Genomic DNA, 21642 nt, shown 5'->3' with positions numbered 1-21642 from the left:
AGCAGTATTTTTTTGTCCTCCGGAATTGTTTTTCACATTACTTCAAGCTAGACCTAGGTATAGGGGTTGCGGCATTATCACATGGATAAAATCCATTGGTGATTTGGCGGGATTTGAATCCGGGACCTCTGGAACCGTAGTCCAGCGCTCTAACCACTAGACCAGATCGCTCCCCCGTTAAAATTATAATTAACTAAAATCACCTTACACACAACACATATTTTGACTGATTATAAAGATTTCCAATGATAACTTGGTTACAAACACACCAACGTGTAAAACTACATCAGCTATTCGACTAGTTTGGTCTACATGAACACAGATTCATTGTTCACCAAATTCATTGTTGTGATGTTTGCCTTAGGTCGATGCATCACACATTGGACATTGGCTTGTACACTCACCCTTTTGATTGATAGTTTCTATTTAAGAGTGTGCCGTCTCTTCTTTATTAAGATTGATGTCCTTTCATGATCAAGAAAATGTGTAGGCCTATATTTTCCTACTTACTTTGTTACTTACAATAAAAGGAAAATGTCAAAATTTTTTAGGTCGAAAAACTTTGTTGACTTTTGAACATAAATTGAAGAAAATAATCCTACACGAAAGTGCTTCTACCCTAAAAAGCAGAGTGGGTCAACAACTCTAAGATGACAATGTGATAGACAAACAACCCGAACTGCCAAACAAGCTGGACTGACAAAAAGTTTAACATGTTCTTGACTTTAGCAGTATCCCCATGGTACTGAATATCCTGAGATGTCAATGGCAATAATTCCACTACGAAATGTTTACTTAAAATCTGTTTACACTCGAATCAAATATACATATCGATATGCTTGGATTTAATTCACTCCTTGTGGAAATTCATAGTTTCTGACACTGAAAACATTTTTAACTATAATGATACAATAAAAGGCAGTTTAAACAAAGTATATACTTGATTTAACTTAATGTATAGTAGTTTAAAAATAAACAAAAGTGTAAACAGCATCAATATTGTTTAACAAAGCAAAACTTGTTATAATTTCCATAAGAGAAAATATCAAAACAATAAAACTTAAAATGTTTGCATTTTGTTAATAACGAATAATTTACTCTTTCGAAAACTACATGTTATTTAAATATTCTGTACATTAAGACTACTAAAATAGTTTCATTTGCATGCAACCATTCTATATAGTAACAATATACGAAGTATGACTGAAATCAACGCATAATTTAAAAAGGTTTATTAGTTACAATTCAAAATCTATCAATCTATCATTTTAGCTTATAAATGTTAGAAAATATTAATGTACGTATAAGAAATAACAGACTATCCTTTTTTGGTCATATTAAACTCTACAACGCACATTTAGAAATTCAGGACATGACCACAGCAGCTGATAATACTCTAATAGTAACTTTGTCATACCTTTTTTACAGACTTAACAAATAACATTCCAAATATAAACCAGAGCTAACAGTTGCATACTAATAGATCATTTAAAAGGAACAATTGACATAGATATTTAATATTACTCTATAACAATATTATTGGATTCGTAAATATTGTATAGTTTATTTTAATTTTCAATATCGGTATGTGATCCTGATCGGTCAAAGTGCGTAGGCCTACTTGTGATTTAAATATACAATAATTGCTCTGGTATTTATTATAAATCGAACTATTTCAAACTAAATTATGACCATAACCATACATTTAAAAAAAAGTTTCCCACACAAATTATATTATAAATCGTGTTAGAATCGACATATTTCCAAAGTTACACGACGGTCGGGCGCCCCGATGTCCGGGATTGAACAGTTTGTCACAGCCGATGAGTTTGAAAGGCAATTTCGTTTGAGTTGTTTGTGATCATCAAAAGACAGGACACCCTTACAGCGGATACTCATGTTCCCTCATGTAGGTCACTTGGTAAGGCATTCCTGAACAGTTTATATTGTAGGTGATGTACATATTGTTCTATCTTATCGTGTAGTGTATTGTACGTGTAAATGACGTCAGAACATACGTTTACACCGTGACTGAAAGTGAACTGAGTAACATTTTTCGTGTACTATAGAGAAACCTTTTGTAAATTAGGGTTAAATATTACAAAATATGAAGATGCACATTTTATTGTAAAATTTAATTTTTAGAGTAAAACCGTGGCCACAGATTACAATTTTACATGGTTAAAATGAATTTATTTCTATCGTACACATTACCTTTTTAACAAAGCCAAATTGAGCCAAGGACAACTTTTTAAAGCATAACATATTCTATGTTTTTTCAACCCATTTAAAAAATGAGGTAGGGAAACAATATGACAGAACTCTGTGAAAGGCTCTTTAAACTGCGGCTTTTTTAGTTGATTATTGGCTACAGCTGGTCCGTATGGATGTCAAATTCATAATGATTTACTTGACGGTCTATGATTATATTTATCAGCTATACATTCGTCCAAATTAGATTTGTCTAACTTTGAAGCTTGTCTAACTTTAATAATGATGACAATATTTCACAAAAACCATAAATAATAATGTTAGAGGGACCACAATTTTTATTAAACAACTGACTTTGTGGACATCTTTCTAACCCTACCTAATTTAATCCAACTTTAAAAAGCAATTTTTTACCTTAAATTTAATTTTTGAAGTATTTAAACAAGCAATACTGTATTAAAAGAAAAAAAAATAACAGCCAAAATAAATTATATGGATAGGGCAAGGCAAACATTTACTCTAAATAACAATTTGTAGGAGAAAACGTAGATTCAATTGTTGTAACAATACCCTACTGAAATTTATAGCAGTATTAAGGAGGCATTTTCAGACTAAGTCGAGCCGGGTAAGAATGAGGCTTTTACTTTACTAACTACTTAACTAATTAAATGCCACTGCAGATTTAAAGTTTTATCCTTACTTAACGTTATTCGTCTTTTACCACGCAACCGTTTAATCTTTGTCGTCAAAGTGTATAAGTAGTTTTTTGTAATTCCTATGGAATAAAATATGATGATAATTATTACAAAATTTTATAAAGAGCTTTTATTAGTACGCAATGATAAAAGTGCATAATTTTTAACTTGAGAAATCAGTCTAGTTCGTTTACAGGGTGTATCTGATCAATTCAATTGCAGAGTAAATACCGAAACCTTATGTAAAAAGAAATGTCATCAACATTTTCTTAGTTTATGAATTATTTAAATACATTTCTTCGCCGTTGGTTTTTGTTTGAGATATTTTTCTTTGGGACGATGCAAACACCTTGGCACTTTCTAACACTAACCTATGTATAGAGAGCACCAGAATTGATGGTTCAATGACAAAATGGGAACTGAGCCTAATATACATATATTGGTAATTCTGGTCAATCATTGGTCCGTAAGGACGAGGTGTCCAAATTGCAATCCCTTAATTGCTTGAGCTATTGAAACATCATGTTGTAATTGCACATTATAAATACGAACGTTTAACTGAAATAACTTTGCATAAAACTCGTCTCTTATGAAATTACACACCATTGTTGTCTCAATAAACAACAATATTGTGCTACTGAGTATTTCCAAAACATCGTTCATTTTATGGATGAAAGGGAAAACACGATATTTAAAATTAGTTTCGAACAAGATTTCAAACAACTCCAAGATGTAACTAGAATTACTCGAATTTAAGCATAACGTTTTGCTTGGCGTTATGTTTCATACTATGCGGCTCATTTGGCCGCACGGGTTCTCTAGAATAATCTAATTGTTGTATTGAATTGGTGGCATTGTAGTATTGAATTTATGGAATTTTCATAAATTCCTAAACAATTATTCATGGACAAATACATGAGTAATTCTAACACTACTGTGGTAGGAACGTTAAATAGTTAAGTTTGGAGGGAAGATATTGGAGGCAAGGCTTTGGAAGGCCAGTTCGACCTCAAAGTACACAGCAAACCACCTATTGTTGCCCTGTTTGTTAGCCTTCGATTCATCAAACATTGCCCGTTTTGAGTAATGGCTTCCATTTTAGCATCTAGCTAGTTTCATCACTTGGTGCAAACATTACATTTTAATTTTAATTACAGTTTGTTACTATCAGTGTTTTGGCCTACCTTTATACAAAGTTACCTTTTAAGAGCGTTGGCAGAGAAGAGTTTTCACAATTTATTTATTTTAAAAGTTTCACACTATTAGATAAGGACTGGTATGTAGAAAATATTTTTTAAATAAATAAACGATAATATCTTCTTGGAAATGCCGCAAGTAATTTAAACTTGTAGAGTAAATTCATCCAAGGAACAGTTGTAAAGGAATTCTCCAATTATGCAAGACGAGTTCTCAAGAGTACGCGAGGCTACGTATCTGACAAGCTTAGTAATGAAACCAGCAATACAATTGTCACTCCTTTGTCTCATAGAAGTAGTTTATCTATTTTCAAACTTTCATTTTGCTATTGGATAATATACTTATTCATGTAATAATTTATGAGCAACAATTTCCAAAAACATGTTCCATATAAAACAGCTTAATCAGGTATTTCGGACGGTTGATCCATGAAGTAAATTAATTTTGATTTTCTACCTCAAAAGCTGTAATAGGCTTTCTATCCTTAATACAAATGGGGTTCTCTTAAATATCCTCTCTTACCTCGTCTAACTCAATATATTTTTAGATTGATGTGTCAATTTAAAGCTTATGATACAGCCAGGAGGTGGAATGTCAATTAAAAAGGTGATTTATTTTAGGGCCTTCCTCTGCAAGAATTTGATTCATTTGTAGATAGCGCTTCAGTGCTGCTGATCAACTTGCTTTAGAATATTTTAAAACGTGGATTTCCTCTCAATAGCTGATTAACTTTAGTTAAACTTAGTTAAACGATGATTTACTACTTACTTACACATTTTTTATTAGGTATCTTATCATTCGCGTTATTTTTATAGTGATGTTTTCTTGAGTGTAATCTTTTTTGCTAATTACTATCTTTAAAAGGCTTTACAATGTTTGAACCCCATCAAAATGCGCAATTCGAGCACGAATCTCTCATTACTATCAAATTTACCAACTAAAAACTCATTTACCAAGCAAAAGATTATTTAGTACTAAAACATTTAACCATTTCATAGAAAATAAACATTTATATACTAGTAACATTGTTTATATCCGATGCAGTAGGGTTCTTTAGTAAAAAAATGATAACACTAATCTTATTTTAAATAACATTTATAGAATTAAATTTTAGACTGATGCTAAAGAATAAATACACAAACTGTTACAATTACGTTATCGCTATCCCACCTGGGTTTTCGCTAAGCCGAGCCATTTAGGTAAATGAGCGTTTAAAAATGAATGGAACACTGCTAATTTTGTTTGCTCATACATTCGTAACTAGACTTACTTAGATAAAACTTTGGGTATTTTACAAAATATTTAAAACATTTGTTGGTCCTTCTGAAAGCATGGCTGTTCAGATTTTTGAACAAATAAAGTGTATTACGATACAATAAAGGACGGAATAATGTGTTTGTGAAACGCCCTGGAATACGATATGTAAAGGACGGTTTAATAACTTGATATCGCATACTTAAAAGGTTAAACGCTTTGAAAAATACATATATTCTATCCAAATTGACCAATTGAGATAGGGATGCCACATAGGTAGGTCCGTATTTTACCCCAAACGAGTGAAGGACAAGTATAGAATGGAGTGAGTTAATCTGTGTAGCTTTGTTACTGACTAAAATAAGCTGTTTTTTTAACAAGGATAATTTATTTAAAGCCTCATGATCAGGAACAACTGGGCCCAGTTTCGAACCTTCAAAAAGCTACCAATTGTTCTTGGGATCGAACCGGCGACCTTTTGATTGTTAGGCGAGTACTATAACCACTTGGCTACCCAGTTTTTACATACATAAATTAATAGTTGACATTTTAATGCAACTAATCTTCATTTAGAAATCTATTAATTTGTATAAAATAATTTAAAATTAAGCAATAGTTACCAAACAAAGCATCTGGTACAGCAGTACGTAAAACCCGGCTTTCCAAAACTAATTAAAAATATTCTAACTGTCAATCATCTAATAGCCAATTTTTAATTAACTTTCCAAAGAATTTGATAAAATTTCAATGGAGGAGTTCTGACAAAGGCGAGGCAGGTAAGAATCTGTGGTTGATATCAGTTAACGTCAAGTGAAGGGTTTGAAGGACCGAGGCAACCTTCCCTTCCTGACCCGACGAACTTTATTGACCTGTCTGTTACAGTTTATGGTTCAATCACTTTGAAAGCAAGTCCTTGTTAAGACAGATTTTTAAAAAGTTATAGTCTTTTAGTTAAGTAGAAGGTATTGATTTTAATTCAAACCCTTAGTCGTTTATTTGGCCAGATTTACATAAATGCATTGGCTATGTAAATTAATACACAAAATACGATTTGTCTTACAAACTAAAAGCAGCTATGACATTTAACAAAATTTACATTGGATGCATCTACAAAATACACTTATTTTGCCTACTCATGAGCACTCATGGACACGGTAGTAGAATTTAGATATTGTAGTTTTCTACGGATGTTTATAATAGTTGGGTTAACACAATTTTCAGATGTTTTGGCAACGCACTAAAGTGCAGTGTTCCGTTATAGTATCGATATTTTTAAATAAGTTGAATGGATTGGTTTCTTAAGAATAAGGCTGTTTTGAAAAGAACATGGGCAATTTTAGTTGTATAGAAGAGTTCCTATAGGATAGGCCTACGTGCATTTTGGCGTTTAATTTTAAAATTTACCTAACTATAGTGCATTGACTGAGAAAATGTATTGGCTCAAAACGTATTTATTTTTCTTTTAAAACCCTGTTATATTTATCTATAATCATTTTCAATGAATTCAGCCTTTCTTATCATTGTGATAATTTCCCTATTTTACTATGTAGGGCCACTAAATAATACTGTAAAACCATTCGGCCTTTGAACGTGCACTAGGAGTATGAAAATGTTCAAATAAAGTTTTTTATTTATTGGTAGTGGCTAATGGTCACATATGAGCTATTAAATGAAGATGAGAACAATAATAGTCCGTCAGCAATGGTATCAAGGAAAGTTATAAGGGTTTACGAAGCAAGGGAATCATTCCCAGTTGTCTGATAAGCAAACATTAGGCCCAGATGGTGTCATTTAGAGAAAATGGTGTTGGGCCGCTATTGGAGGTTCTTATTTTCTTGTGTTGTCTGCTATTGAATTGATCATACTAAATGGAAATTTATATGATAACTAAATTAAAATCAAAAGGAAATTCCTTTTTAGTTTTGCGAAAGAGGATATCATGGTCCTTTCTTACAGGTAACCTCTGAAATTTATATTATGATATCTAAAAACTGTTTCATGCTCGTAAAAGTAAATCTGCTCGTAAAAAATAAATTGTAAAAATAAAATAAATAAATAGCTCACGTGTAGAAATCACTTAGGTTGATCAATGATGGTATCATGAATCATTAAGTCTTTTACATATCTTAAAACCTTTTCCGAATATCAATCTAAAAACATGTGCACTGCCGATAATGTTTCAGTATATCGTCTACGTACCGTAGTGTAAGTTAACATTTTATGTGCTAAATCCTAATTATATTTCCAATAATTTTCTTTTGTTTTTGTATTCATATACAGAATCCTAATTATGGCTTTTACCAACTTTTTGTTATATAGCATGCTATATAGCACAGTAATTGATATATGATTGACGGATGACACGAGCTTGGGATAACTAATAGCCAAACAGATTTCATTAAGAGAATCTGAGAATCCAAGAACGGTTATAACAAATCTTCTATTCAGACAATTTAAAATAATTTTATTATTTGAGAATCACATAGGGATCTTTTACAAAATGTTAATTTATTCTTTGCGTGAAAACCCAACGCTGATCTAAAATGTATAAAGGTCTTTAAATTCGAAAAATTTGTATTGTTAGGATTTAAATTAGATGGCACAGTATATGTTTATTTTAATAGGGCCTTATCTTTAATATTAACTAGTACAGAAACTTCTGACCCGTTCATTAGCGTAAGGGCGTTTTGGCTTTGTCATTTGGGCGGGCTTGCTCCAATAACATCCTTCCAGAATTATTACTGCTTTATAAAAACATAAATTCTAGTGTTTTTTCCTTTAGAAATATGTAATATGAGAAAAGTATTATTTTAATTGAATTTGTTTGATGGCATTAAGACATAACTTTACTTTCAGTTCGATGATTATAATGTATTTTATGATACACATACTGTACTACGTTTGGCGTCTTCATGAGCTCAATAAGTATCACTGAAAGCTGTATAAAAATGTTTCAGATTTTAATAGTTTGAGTCAAACAATTCTAAACAAAGATAATCTTGTCGGGATGTGTACTTTGAATAGGTGTCTCATAAACAAATACCAAAATATTACCAAGAACAATAATTTTGCTATTGGTATACTATTGCTATTTATTCGTATTTTTAAAGAAGATGACGGATCTTTTAAGCATACACATTTATTTTTAGAAATGTGAAATCACATATACAGATTTAACTAATAAAATTAAGGTTCTTTTCGTTGAAATTATAAATTATTTTCTAAAAAAGCTCACAACTCCATTAGTCGCTATATTTTTTTCTTTTTAAGACAATAACAATCCTCTTATTTTTCCCAACTCCACAATATTAAACATTATCTGTTTAAACAAGCTGGAGTAAAACAGTTGTCTGGGTCAAAATCCTTTCTTCATTACATCGTGGGTCAATACTTTCTGTCAGTAAACTAATGTAACATTACAGTCAAGTAGGCCATTATGCTTGGGGTTTAATTAGAACGTATGCGTAGGGTACATTGAGAGATAATGACCTGTAGTCATTAAAATCTTTAATAACGTGCAAACGAACCTAATACTGCAACAAGGTTACTTAGTAAGGGTTTTCCTGTGTTATTTTCACCTCTAAACATTTTTATAGGATTTTAAGTATTGTATACTCATTAAAATGTTTATGGTAGTATTCTTGATGTTAATATTAACTGTTAAAAATTACAAGGGTCTGAAACATATTAGTTTAATACCTTTTTATGAGGAATTTATGAGTTCGAATTTTTTACGAAGATTATTCTGCACTTTCGTTTTCATATAATTATGGCTCACTTAAAGAAGGATTTTGAGAGAATTTATGGCTAAATATGAAGATTTAAAATGTGAGACTAATATTGTAGTGTTTTTAGAACATGTAGGGACACACATTTTTCTTAGTATTTTTTTATACCAGTACTCGTATTTTTTCTAACTTAAACTCTCTTAAAATAAGTTTGAATGTAATTTGAAATCCTAAAGTGTATTGAAACATGTCAACGACAATTGATTATTGTAAATTAACTTTATTTCCATTCAAAATGTAATGTTAATTGTAAAAACGTAGCTAATTAATTGGCAACACCAGTAGTAAATTACAGCTAGTCAGCACCATGATCTAGGGGTTGCTCATGTTTTCCCTATTTCCTAGCCAATCAATCCACAGCACTTTAAAGTAGTTTTTGTAAAAACAAAAAAAAACAGGGTTTACAGTCCAAACGTCTTGTTACTGCACTACGTTTACGTTTTCTTACGTATCGGCATTATTTAAGTCCAATGAGAAATCTCATCCAATGTCATCTTGTTCCAAACCCGATCTCCCTTGGAATCGAACCAGCGACCCTCAGATTTAAGGCTTACACTATATCAACTCGGCAACTCAAAAACCTGTAGAAAGTTGCTGTTGATTTCTAATCATTGCTGACATATCCTACCCAATTACAGCGTTGAATAATTCGTTCTTCAATAAACAATGTTGAACTACGTTAATCGTTTACTTTCTTATTCCATGTAAAGTTCTAGTAATAAACGATTCAATCCCATTTAAAGCTCATTTTAAAATGTAGCTTTCAAAAGCAGAATGATGGATCACTTGAAAGAACAGCGATCCTTCAAACTTTTTAAACACAGGTTTCTTGAATGAAAAGTTAACATTTTGACTTACGGAGTATTCAAAATTGAGGTACCGTAAGCCTGTATATTGAGACATTAAAATATCAATGCGCAATTCAAGATTTACTATATTAGAGAAGTTAAGTACTAATCTTGTGGCCAGGCTACGTAAAGTAAGATTTCATTATGGTTTGATCCATGGTGGTATGCAAGAAAATAATTTTATTTGTCAAACATTTTGTTTTGCAGGCCAACCATTCAAAAAGAGTATACAATAAAATAATACAATAAAAATTTTGTATTGTATTCTTTTATTTTATACATATTGTATTTACTTGTACCTTGTAGTTCCTCTGTACCATGAAAATATATAGATTTATTGCAAATGTCATATCATTTAACTATAACAGTGTTGGAATTATCACTTCGTGAACATACATATGACATAAACAATAAATGGTGGACTGATTTATGAATGAAAACTAAAGACGAGGTTATACATTTAATTAGATTCCTTCTAGGCTGTTCTAAGAAAATTTGGGCAAGAACTCAGAATCCTTCCTCATCTTTCGTTTTTATGTAATAATCGAAATCTAATCAGGCTAAAAGCCAGGACAAGTTACGACATGTTTTGGCCAGTGTGGAGTCATAGTACGCACTATATCTGTTGATTTGTTGAATTACTAATATCTGATTCCAAATGGCGTCCTTTTATCACACACTTATCATTTATTACTTGCCTGTTTGACCACTGAGTTGAATAAAGTAACTAAACCTGTTTTGAAAGAGCAATGCCTAATATGAACTATACATTATATTGTAAATCATGCACAGAATAAATAGGTCTTTCTTGAAATATACACCGTTTCCCTAAAAGAATGGATTAAATCTACATCTTAATATACGTCAATAAAAGGTTACAGTACCTGCAGACTGCCTTGTGGGTTTTGTTAATCCAGTAGGATTACGTACGTTTCGGCAAATATATTGCCATCATCAGATCCAGAACTTGAAGGTTAAAATCTTGATTTTTCGACACACATGGTCACGTCAAAGTTTAACATAGAACACATACACAAAACGAACATTAAATACAAGTAGGCCTACTATTAAAAAAAGCATTTAGCATTTAGGACAAGCAATAAATTAGGGAAAATGTTAAACACTAGTAAAAATGTTAAGGAATTACAAGAGAAAACAGGAATTTATCAAGTTTCATGTAATGACTGCGATAAAATTTACATAGGTCAAACAGGGCGATCCTTTGGAAAAAGGTTTAAAGAACATCTTCCCAGAGCTACTAAGTCACAAAAGTCAAATTTCGCAGAACATCTTGTGAACGAAAATCATAATTACACTGATATAGGTAACAATTTAAAAGCGTTGCATATCTGCTGTAAAGGAACAACTATGACAACTCTGGAAAATTACGAAATCTATAAGGCTACAAAAACCCGCCCTCAGGACCTACTCAATGATAAAAGTACACTTCAATCAAATTTATTATTTGAAACTTTAATACAACTGGACAGAGACCAACACTTATGATACAGGATGCCTTGGGGTCAGAGTCCAGTTCACAGGACCTGACGACCACCAGTCGAGACTCGGCAAGAGAGATGCTTGCATCAATTTGTATCCTGTTCGGTTTTTTAATAGTAGGCCTACTTGTATTTAATGTTCGTTTTGTGTATGTGTTCTATGTTAAACTTTGACGTGACCATGTGTGTCGAAAAATCAAGATTTTAACCTTCAAGTTCTGGATCTGATGATGGCAATATATTTGCCGAAACGTACGTAATCCTACTGGATTAACAAAACCCACAAGGCAGTCTGCAGGTACTGTAACCTTTTATTGATTAGCTAACGTGGTTTAGAAAAACAACTACATTATGAAGTTAATATACGTGTTGCCAAGGATCGTAGAAAAGTCAACTATGGCTAACCTTAACACATTTACTACCAAGTGTTGGTTAAACTGCTCATACAGAGGAGTGTGACGACGAATAGAGAACCTGTTAAGTACCCTTCAACAGTAATCAGCTGTTCCATTGTTGTTAGCACGTTTGAATTTTCAAAACATTAAGTTGCAATATGGAGTTGCAGTTGAACGGTGTAATCAATGGTATATAGAGACGAAATCTGTGGTGTTATTTTTTGTCTGGGGGTTTGTGAAAGATCAAGTGTATCTATTGCTCCCCGATATCCAACATGAAGCAAAGATAAGGAAAGCCTTTGGACAAATATCTAATGAAATGCACCACAATTTGTTAAACCATTTGCTATAGTTAAACTATTTGCTAGTCAAGTTTGCCTGAAACGGTGTTTAATAAATACCCGTAGGTCATTTGGACCAGTTAGGCATTTGATGAAAATAAAAATCATTATTTCGTTTTACGTCTCCTTTTCACTGCCAACGAAAGTTTACAGTATTGCTTTTGAGATGTTTTTTGATGACTATAAAAACGAAATATACGTAATAATAATATACGTTAAAATGTAGGTTTTTTTGGAGTCACTTAGCCTGTTTTCTCACTACAATGAACATAAAACTGAAACTTACATTTTATCTTGTGATAAAAATAAATAGCTTTAGGCTTAGAATACTTATAAGAATTGTTTGAATTTCAAACTATTAGATATGGAAATTTTCTAAACTACCTGCAATCCCAAGGTATATCCGACATTAGTTTTTATCGTCCTATAACCTTCTATGAATAAAACGTTCTTGCTAAAATTGCAGCTTTAGTTGAGATTTTCTTATCTAGGTTAAGTTTAACAGTTACACTTTGCAGAACTAGGTTTCTAATAGAAATATCAAATTGAGATTAGACAATCCAAAAATTTAATATAACTTATTAGACGATTAGAACGCTATATTAAAAATACAGTAATTGTAATGCTACATTCCTGATAAATTATTATAGCTTGATCAGAATATTTCTAGATCGATAGAGAAAAATTCGGAAGATTTTTTTTGTGTAAAATTATACCAATTGGGTCTTGGGTCTGTTATTGATCCTAAAGCTAAGTTGCAATAGGCCTTGTGGGAAGATTTTTTTTGGTCCTCGGACGCTAGGCACGAGCCTGGAATTGTTTTTAACATTACTTCAGGCTAGACCTAGGGGTTGTGGCATTATCACTTGGATAAAACCCATTGGTGATTTGGCGGGATTTGAAGCCGGGACCTCTTGGACAGAATTCCCGCGCTCTAACCACTAGACCAGCTCGCTCCCCATATTGTGAAGGTTAGCGGTATTGTGAAGGATTATGTGAAGGTTAGCACTGTATCAAACTATAATATTCATTAATTACAAGTATGTAAATTGTTATATTTTATTATAATTTCAACTGTATTTTTGTAATTTTATGTGCCAAACTCTTACCAACTATTATTCAAACATGTACATATTATTGTAGTTTAATAACATAAAACATATATACACATATAATGAAAAATGATAAAATCAAACGTTACTCAAAATTAGTTACATTTGAACATACAGTGTACTTAGATTGTTCATGGTCTGTTAAACTATTTATGTTATATAAAATTTTATTGAGAAGAACTGTTATTTTCTAGATCGGAGTGTTGGTGTTATGCGGTAAGTTAACTAATGAGAAGTAACTATCTTAATTTGTATTCCATATTTGAATTATTAACATTAATTAATTTGTATTACTTAAAGAATGCTTTTTTCTAATACATTAATATTACCGGATACTAAATTGGTCTGGCTATAAACGCCCAGAAATAAGCAAGTTACACGTATTCAAATTTGTAAAAAAATATATAGATATTTTTTACATAAAAATATGGATAAAAAACATTTAAGAGCTTGGAACTGCATACTAACCAGCTGTGTAGTAAATTAAGCAGTTTAAATGCGAAAGGTTAAATTATTTTAAAAGATAACTACATTTGGATAGAAGGCTTAATTGCATCATAAAATTAAACTTAACACGAAGAAATCAGTGTCAACAAAATGTACTGCAGACTGAACTGTGTGCCATATTATGTAGTGCAGTACTGTATTGTTGATAAAGCTACTACTGGGACATAGCTTAAACAGTTGTCAACATAAAGCTGGTGACAATTCTCGAACCAGAACAATAATTAGCAACCCAAGTTCTGTTTATGACGAGTTGGACCAAAGTTGTTCGTTTGTTTCATTAATTACCCGAATGTTGATTGTGTAGATATTTCCTGGAATATTATTAAAACTGATGCATCCCACAGCGCATGTGTAAAAATTTGTAAAATCATTATAAAATAAAAAATTATCAATATTGTAAAAATGTGGTATGATACATAATTCTGCTAGATTCATCACTATGGAATGCTAGTTATAGAATATAATTAAACTAACCTTCAAACAGTATTTTTTATTGACTTTTACCCACACCATTTGTATTCCAAATTTGTTTGTCAAACCTTCTTAAGCCCCTTGTTTTAGACATTTTCATAATAAGGTTATACAGATAGGAAGCAAGTCCCGGGACGGATGAATATTTACAAAATTAATACAGATCAAGAAACAAATCCCGGAACCATCTACTGACCATAAACATCTATTTCACATATTTCTCAGCGACACCCTATCTTCTTAGTTGGACGACCCACTAGGAGTCTGAAGAAATTATTAAACGTAAGCATGGTATGACTTGGAAATCAAATTAAAGATCTTAATTAGATAAATAAAATTCGGTAACCCCGGGCAGAATAGGATAACCAAGTCAAATGTGGCAGCCGTTCAAAGATTTCCTGAATTTGCTATGGGAGTCGGCCTGCTAGGAGTCAGAAGAAAATTTTTAAAGTGCGAAAAGGTATACACACCAAATTAAAGGTCTTTATCAGTGGAATACAATGACGCCATCCCGATCTCAAACGAAAAACCGAGTCTAAAATGTCAGCCAACCTAATAATTAATTGTAATTGAACATCCTTTTTAACCTTGGATTTTATCAATGTGGGTGTAATAATAGCATATTCAAGAATACTTTGGAACGGTGCAATTCTTGGTTTATAATGCCGACCTATGGTTGAATAACATATTTAATTGATAGTCATATGTTAAGTTAGAGTCCAGAATCTGTCTCGCCCGTAATCGTAGACTATTGGATACTGGATATTTCATTAATAGTTAAAACTCGGAATCAAATCGGTAACCTCCATATAACCTTGAATATCTTGTACCACAATGTTTAAAACCTTTTTCTGTTGTAAACTTCAACGAATCACTTCAACTGATATAGCAAGAGGCTTAAGAGACTACAATACATTTCATTACAGTCCTCTTAATCAAACTTCTACCATTCAATAGGATTCTATAGAAGTCGGGAATAATCATATTGCACACGGTACTCGAACCAACTACTCAACTTGAGTAAGCTGCTAATCAAATACTGCAGCTCTGCTTTGGGATTTCTCTATTGATTCAAATTGAAATCCATAAAATATTCGTGTATTTAGCTACATGTTACTAATATCCTACTGTGTGATTGTAATACATTTTATATAAATAAAATATTATTTTTTCTGAGTTATATGTTTACTTCCTCAAACATTATGACGTAATATGAGTCCCAAGTAGTACAGTTCGATGATAGCAACTCAGTAGTTTTTTTACCAGCGTTTTAATACCACAAATAGTATCAAAACCTGATAATATCGTATTCATGTTGTCTTTAAAACGCTAGTTTATATTTATAATTTTTCCAAAATACTATTGGTGTTTCTATTATTAGATACTAATAACTGTAACATAGGTATAACTAAAATAACTAGTTGAAATAAATTGGAGTATGTTAGGATGTTAAAATATACTTACAATATGTTTAGATTTGTAATGAGAATGGAATACTTAGATAAAAGATAAAAATTGCTTATATATATTATTGCTATGTTTCTCTATAATGCATTTCACATTTGGTGTTGTTAATAGAAAAGTTTAAATATGTTTCACATAAAAGTTGCATGGGTAGTTTTCATTTTCTTCAAGCACTACAGAGTTTATCAATTAATTAACTTATACAAACTTCAGCCTTTAGTTGAGTTACATCCCCAAAGGGCTTGTTAACAATTCTGTTTATAAAATCCGATTTTTCTGATAAGTGAGCTATCTGAGGTAGTTTCAATGCTTACAATACTAGAACTAATTTTAATTTTTTTAACATAGTTGAGCATCGTTTATTAAAATTGCGTAAACCTTTTTGATCATGGTTTTAATAAAATCACAGAAATGAATTAAACTCAATAAGGATTGATAATTTATTTAAATTGACTAGATAATTTGTTATATCATTTGGTAGATATTTTAATGTATGTTGTGCAGTTCAATTGTTAAGTGTAGTTATGCATGCACTTTATGTTATGCACCCTGCTACTTTGAATTTGCAAAAAATGTTCAGTTTATCTTACTAGTAACGTAGTTTAATATTATTCTCATAAATCTTTGGTATATTAAATAAATAAACTGTCTGTACGCTTTATAAAACTCTCTCACTACTTATACATTTACCACATATGTGAGGAATATTTTTTTACACAATTTCAGTAGGCTTATATCCTAAATTAAATAAACATCACAGATAATTATTTTTTATCTTAAATTATAACAATAAAGTAAGTTCAAATCCGATGCAAAATCCAAGACCATTATTAACTGATTATATTATTAACTCCAACAAGCATCTAGATATCGACATTACAGTTAGACCACGCTTTTTATGATTCCCAATATTTGCCCTTTAATTATTTCCTAATTTATTTAACCAGCTAATTTGAACTATTCAAAGTGTAGCCTACACATTTACAATCTTGGAATATATTAAACCGGGTTTATACTCCACCAAGAGTGTTTGCATTAAGCATGGTCTGATCCACATTCATGGAAGGCATTGAAGCATTTGTGTGAGCACATTACCCAGTTGTATGGGAGGGAAAGTGACAGTTGCATAATGTTGACAATGGGTCCAAGACCTTCATGGGTAACTAATCCGAAGGAATTAAACATTGTACAACATTAGATCTTAATACAACATTAGATTTCAAAATTAAATAATGATTAATAAGGTTTTTTTTTTGACACTAGGCACGAACTCGGGATTGTTTTTCACATTATTTCAGGCTATATATAGGGGTTGTGGCATTACTACTTCGATCAAATCCATTCGTGATTTGGCGGGATTTGAATCCGGGACCTCAGGGACCGAGGTCCTGCGCTCTAACCAATACATTACTCCTCATCGTCTGTATGATGGGTGTTGTTTGAGTAGTCTATATTATTGCTCATTATATTCAATAAGGGCTGGCAGTGATAGTATAACCAATTAGTGATAAATTAATTACGTGAGCCTTAAAATTGTGAATCGAGAATTTTTGTGGTTTCTTCCACAACCTAAATTAATAGTTAATTTCTAAACGTTATTTTTAGTTAATGGTAAGCTTATAAGTGCAGCTGGTGTTTTGCTAATGGAAGTTTTTACATTTGTAAAATATATGTGGACTTTAAATTCACATAATTATCGAAGCTAAGGCCACTTTTAGAATAAATAAGTAAAGTGGTTAGGTTGAGCCACTGACAAAGTTAGTTAGTGTAATTGACTTTTTTGTCGAGTCTCCAAACCTTTTCAAACACACCAAACTGAATTAAACTAATTATTGCAAGCTATAGCATCTGTCATACCACACCATAGTTTCAAAGGCTAAGGTAATATTGTTTTGACATAAGCAAATTCTGTGGGAAGTTTAACACTAGGTTTCATTTGAATAGAAAATTGGCTTCAGCTGGTCCATGTAGATGCGATGTCTACTTTAGCATATACAAGCCAATGTTGCCAATCGCACTAGTTTGGAGATATAGTTGGTATATAAGTAATACTCGTATTTAGGTATGTGTTTTTACTTTCAACATTCATCGAGTTTTTACTTTATATCTGTGAGTTTTGTTGGATTTTTATACAAATATAATTACATGAAAACTGTTAGTTTCACAAACTTAAAATCATTCTTTTGCGCTCTGGTTTGGTAACATCTGAGGTTTCAATAAACAAAATCCAAACTGTTTACCTTTACACATACAAATTCGGAGTGTTTTCCAAGCACAAAAAGCTTTAGATGTTTAGCGACGAAATAAAATATGATTTTATGTTTCATGTTTGTTGATCGTAAGAATGGTTGAAAGATAGTTTAATGATACTAAATTGTTTAGAATATTGCACTTAAGTTTGTTTATGTTAAGAAAAAGATAAAAAAGAAAGACAGCCAGGATGTGCGAGACTGCTCACAATCTGTCGAATTGAGGAATGTGATAGTTGGACATCACAATCCTAAATCCTCCTTCATCCAAACGAACCTTTTAAAATTTTCTTTTCAAGAAGTAAAATCAGCAATGATTAAAATGTGGTTGACAAATTTTTGGATATTAAAAGGATACAAAATATGTTTCAAAAATTCTGAGGATATCCGTTACTACCAAGCGTCGATTCGAAAACTGCTGTCAATGAGTTTTAAGTCGTGTTTAAGATTTTTTCCTACCCCTGCATGGAAATAACCACATTGCCATATCTGTTAAATAGTTCATTCCCGCTCACTAATCAGCTGATTTCATAGTTGGGGTTTCTACACCAACCACAGCCGCGAATTTGGTACGTTAGGCCCCTATTAGACGAGGTAGCCTAGCGACGTCGCCAGCTACCAAACTGGCTACTCAGCTTGTCATGGGGCATTGATTCTTATGGATGTTATTACACGAGGGTAGCCAGCGACGCAGCCTCATTTTGGCGACCGACTGGCTACCGAGCCCCGTCGCCACTGTGGTAGCCACTGGCTACCCATATTAGCGACGCTGCGTTGTAGCATATGGAGCTTATTACACTAGGTCGCCAGTATCACGTCGCCACTCGATCAGTTCATATCACGGGGGTACTTGCACACTGTTGTGTTGCGTTCTGTTGTGTTGTGAGTGGGTGAATTGTTCACTTCAGTTTATAAAATGTCTACATCTGTATTGGATATGTCTATATAGAATCTATGGAAAATGTCTATATCTGTATCTGGATTGTGACATACGAAAATAATTGAAACATTTTGTATTGTCCGCACAGAGCTCATCAAAAAGGGTGTAATATAACCCTTTCGATTCTCTTGCACTAAGAATTGGATGAACGTATATTTTTCTCTTCCTTTGCCTCCATTTCTTCAGAAGTAACAGAAGGAGAAGATACTTATAATCACTCATTATTCACTGTAAACATACCGCTCATAACAAGTACAAGTACAAGACAAGCACTCACAATAAAATCAGTTAACGGTGGTAAAATTCTAGCTACTCAACTGGCTACTAGGTTTGGTGGCCAGTGCGTTGCCAGCTACTGTCGCTGGCGACGTCGCCAGGCTACCTCGTCTAATAGGGGCCTTAGTCATCATCCGATTAGCAAATAGCATAACCTTAAAAAAATTAAACCTAAATGACATTTGATATACATCTAAAAAGTTGTTCTGTGTGTTATAGCTGATATTATAAGCTATTTATGGTGGTAAGAAAAATCGTGTTTATATTACGAGCACAAACAGTAATTTCCGCTCTTTGGTACTTGATGTAAACATATCATTTTTAGGTCCTACTTGTGATGCTTTATCAATATTGGTAGAATCATGGTTAACACTTAGTCGAGACAAATGATTTAACTTCAATTATTTTCGTCCTGGTCTATTTCAGTGGTCTCTTAGCTAAATATGCTTTCATGTTTGTTACCTGATATACTAGATTGTTGGTCGCGGTCATTGCTGACGTAAATTGATAACCAGTAATGAGCTTCACTTTGTAATTAGATATGAATGTTAAAGTTTTGCAATCAGCCAACGTGGGATCAAGAATAGGAAATTAAATTGCTAAAAATCGGCAGGGGTTTATTAGTTTTCTCTAAGCCAGTTATGTCATAGTTCAACTATGGTTTAGAATATACTCTTAATTTAGCTCTATACAGGGTGTTGAAAATGTCTGGAACCAACATTATATCTGGCGAGTGGTTAAAGAAAAACAACTGATATTTTGTGTACGGATATACTATGGTTTTACCTATCTTTTGGTGCCTTATAACATTTTTTACCACTTATAGGGAACGTCCTATGGAGGATGCAGTAAAAAGTTTTAATGGAAGCATATGGTAAATGATACATAATTTTAAAGGTCATTTTTTCTGAGTAAGGAGCCACAAGTTTCATCTCAAAAGGACCACCCTAGCAAAAATGGTGACTGTTTTTTTTACTGCATCCTCCACAGGACGTTCCCTATAAATGGGTTTTTAAATTTCAAACAGTCGCCATTTTTGCTAGGGTGGTCCTTTTGAGATGAAACTTGTGGCTCCTTACTCAGAAAAAAATGGCATTTAAAATTATGTATCATTTACCATAGGCTTCCATTAAAACTTTTTACTGCATCCTCCACAGGACATTCCCTATAAGTGGGTTTTTAAATTTCAAACAGTCGCCATTTTCGCTAGGGTGGTCCTTTTGAGATGAAACTTGTGGCTCCTTACTCAGAAAGAAATGGTCTTTAAAATGATGTATCATTTACCATATGCTTCCATTAAAACTTTTTACTGCATTCTCCATAGGACGTTTCCTATAAGTGGTAAAAAAATGCATAACGCACCAAAAGATAGGTAAGACCATAGTATATCCGTACACAAAATATCAGTTGTTTTTATTTAACCACTCACCAGATATAATGTTGGTTCCAGACATTTTCAACACCCTGTATAAATATCTAAACAATTGGTCTTATATTTTATACTAACGTTTGAGGATACCCTGTAATTTTTCACGCATTTCGATTAAGCAAGTACTGTATAAAGGTTATCACTAAAGAAAATCATAAAACTTAAAACAGTATTAACTTCTTATTAATGATGATGAATGTCCAAGAAATAATAACCCATAACTACAATTAATTCTTTAAATTTCCTTCCATTGGTTTATTTAATAAAGACATTGGTATCCAACCCTGTTAATGCAACGCCTTGTAACATTTGTACAGGGTTTTTTTGTTAAATTGACAATACACTTTTATACGATCTCAAAAAATTTACTTTTCAAAACTTTCATAAATCTTACCGTATGTAATAGATACAATTCACACTAGACTTCTGCTACGTCAATACACTAGGGTGTGTATTTTAAGTAAAAATGAGTAAAAAGTGATTTTTTAACTAACGGAGTGACAACTGTGATACTAACAAAACTCTTCAACAAATTTATTCAAACAATGATCAAGAACAACTGGGTCCATTTTCGAACCATCAAAAAGCTACTGACATTTCCCAGGATCGAACCGGCAACTTTCTGTCTTTAAGGAGAGCACTCTATCCACTTGGCTACCAATCTACACTCAATGGCTGGAACCTTAAATTTGGTTGCAAATGTTATATATATTTTACTATATCCGATGTGTTACTTCAATGTGGAGCTATGGGCGTCAATGCTATCTGTTGAACAATCGAATGCAGGTCTGGGATTCACCGCAGTTGGAACAGTTGGTCTGCTGATAGTGTTATCATTAACGTCAATACCCGTTATCACAGGGTAGGGAATGTGAGAATGTGGCGTGCACCCAGCTATGACCTACTACCACAAGGTAAAACTGATACAACCTGTGTGGAGTTCAATCGAAAATAGGTAAAATGATT

The 21642-nt window shown here is 32.4% G+C and overlaps 1 protein-coding gene across 1 annotated transcript in view; it reads left to right on the top strand.

The window, feature by feature from the left end:
- Positions 1 to 21642, top strand: part of LOC128991511 (adenylyl cyclase 78C-like) — a 178129-nt gene that overhangs the window by 24169 nt on the left and 132318 nt on the right. The window contains exon 3 of the mRNA XM_054414450.1: positions 13535 to 13556. The gene's annotated coding sequence lies outside the window, so the exon portion shown is untranslated. The remainder of the gene's footprint in view (positions 1 to 13534; positions 13557 to 21642) is intronic.

The sequence above is a fragment of the Macrosteles quadrilineatus genome, unplaced genomic scaffold, assembly GCF_028750875.1.
Source record: "Macrosteles quadrilineatus isolate MER2022 unplaced genomic scaffold, UCM_ALF_1.0 Scaffold_4__1_contigs__length_99947679, whole genome shotgun sequence".
Taxonomy (NCBI): Eukaryota; Metazoa; Arthropoda; class Insecta; order Hemiptera; family Cicadellidae; genus Macrosteles; species Macrosteles quadrilineatus.
Note: the sequence above shows the minus strand (reverse complement) of the source record. Positions and strands in the feature narration are given on the sequence as shown.